Source organism: Sinocyclocheilus rhinocerous, unplaced genomic scaffold, assembly GCF_001515625.1.
Source record: "Sinocyclocheilus rhinocerous isolate Xijiao unplaced genomic scaffold, SAMN03320098_v1.1 scaffold24, whole genome shotgun sequence".
Classification (NCBI taxonomy): domain Eukaryota; kingdom Metazoa; phylum Chordata; class Actinopteri; order Cypriniformes; family Cyprinidae; genus Sinocyclocheilus; species Sinocyclocheilus rhinocerous.
In genome coordinates this window covers 1570114-1571502 of record NW_015647124.1, presented here as the reverse complement: position 1 = coordinate 1571502, position 1389 = coordinate 1570114, and the positions used below count along the sequence as shown (strand labels likewise).

Below are 1389 nucleotides of genomic sequence, written 5' to 3'. Positions count from 1 at the left end.
TACCAAGGGTAGTAGTTTCTGCAGAAGTGGTGCCAAATGTAGTAATTTCTGCAGAAGTTGTGCCAAAGGTAGAAGTTTCTACAGAAGTTTTGCCCAGGCTAGTAGTTTCTGCAGAAGTGGTGCCAAATGTACTAGTTTCTGCAGAAGTTGTGCCAAAGGTAGAAGTTTCTACAGAAGTTTTGCCCAGGCTAGTAGTTTCTGCAGAAGTGGTGCCCAGGGTACTAGTTTCTGCAGAAGTGGTGCCCAGAGTGGTAAATTCTACAGAAGTGGTGCCAAAGGTAGTAGTTACTGCAGACGTTTTGCCCAGGGTAGAGGTTTCTCCAAAACTGGGTCCTGCAGAAGTGGATTCCAGAGTAGTAGTTTCTACAGAAGTGGTTCCAAGGGTAGTAGTTTCTGCAGAAGTGGTGCCCAGAGTGGTAGATTCGTAAGTAGTAATGCCAAGGGTAGTAGTTTCTGCAGAAGAGGTGCCCAGGATAGTAGTTTCTACAGAAGTGGTTCCAAGGGTAGTAGTTTCTGCAGAAGTGGTGCCCAGAGTGGTAGATTCGTAAGTAGTAATGCCAAGGGTAGTAGTTTCTGCAGAAGAGGTGCCCAGGATAGTAGTTTCTGTTCCAAGGGTTCCAAGGGTAGTAGTTTCTGCAGAAGTGGTGCCCAGAGCGGTAAATTCTACAGAAGTGGTAGTAGTTACTTCTGCAGAAGTGGTTCCAAGGGTAGTAGTTTCTGCAGAAGTTGAGCCCAGAGTGGTAGATTCAAAAGAAGTGGTTTTAAAGGTAGTAGTTTCTGCAGAAGTGTTTTCCAAGGTAGTAGTTTCTGCAGAAGTGATACCAAGGGTAGTAGTTTCTGCAGAAGTGGGCCCTGAAGAAGTTGCGACAAGGGTAGTAGTTTGTAAATTAGTGGTTTCAAGGGCAGAAGCTTCTGCAGAAGTTGTGCCCAGAGTAGTAATTTCTACAGAAGTAACGCCAAGGGTACAAGTTTCTGCAGAGGTTGTGCCCAGGGAAGTAGCTTCTGCAAAAGTGGTTTCAAGGAAAGTGGTTTCCAGGGTAGTAGTTTCTGCAGAAGTGGTACCAAGGGTAGTAGTTTCTGCAGAAGTGGGTCCTGCAGAAGTGGTTTCTAGGGTAGTAGTTTCTATAGAAGGTGTGCCAAGAGTACTAATTTCTGCAGAAATTATGCCCAGGGTAGCAGTTTCTACAGAAAAGGTTCCAAGGGTACTAGTTTCTGCAGAAGTGGTGCCCAGGGTACTAGTTTCTGAAGAAGTGGTACCAAGTGTACTAGTTTCTGCAGAAGTTTTGCACAGGCTAGTAGTTTCTGCAGAAGTGGGACCTGCAGAAGTGGTTTCCAGGGTAGTAGTTTCTGCAGAAGTGGTACCAAGGGTAGTAGTTTCTGCAGAAGTGG

General features: G+C 45.6%; 1 protein-coding gene and 1 long non-coding RNA gene across 2 annotated transcripts in view; one reads left to right on the top strand and one right to left on the bottom strand.

The window, feature by feature from the left end:
- Positions 1-1356, bottom strand: part of LOC107708959 (uncharacterized) — an 8311-nt gene extending 6955 nt beyond the window's left edge. The window contains exon 1 of the long non-coding RNA XR_001636426.1: positions 1318-1356. This is a non-coding gene — a long non-coding RNA (uncharacterized LOC107708959). The remainder of the gene's footprint in view (positions 1-1317) is intronic.
- LOC107708949 (calphotin) overlaps positions 1-1389 on the top strand; it is a 24289-nt gene that overhangs the window by 7946 nt on the left and 14954 nt on the right. The window lies entirely within an intron of this gene.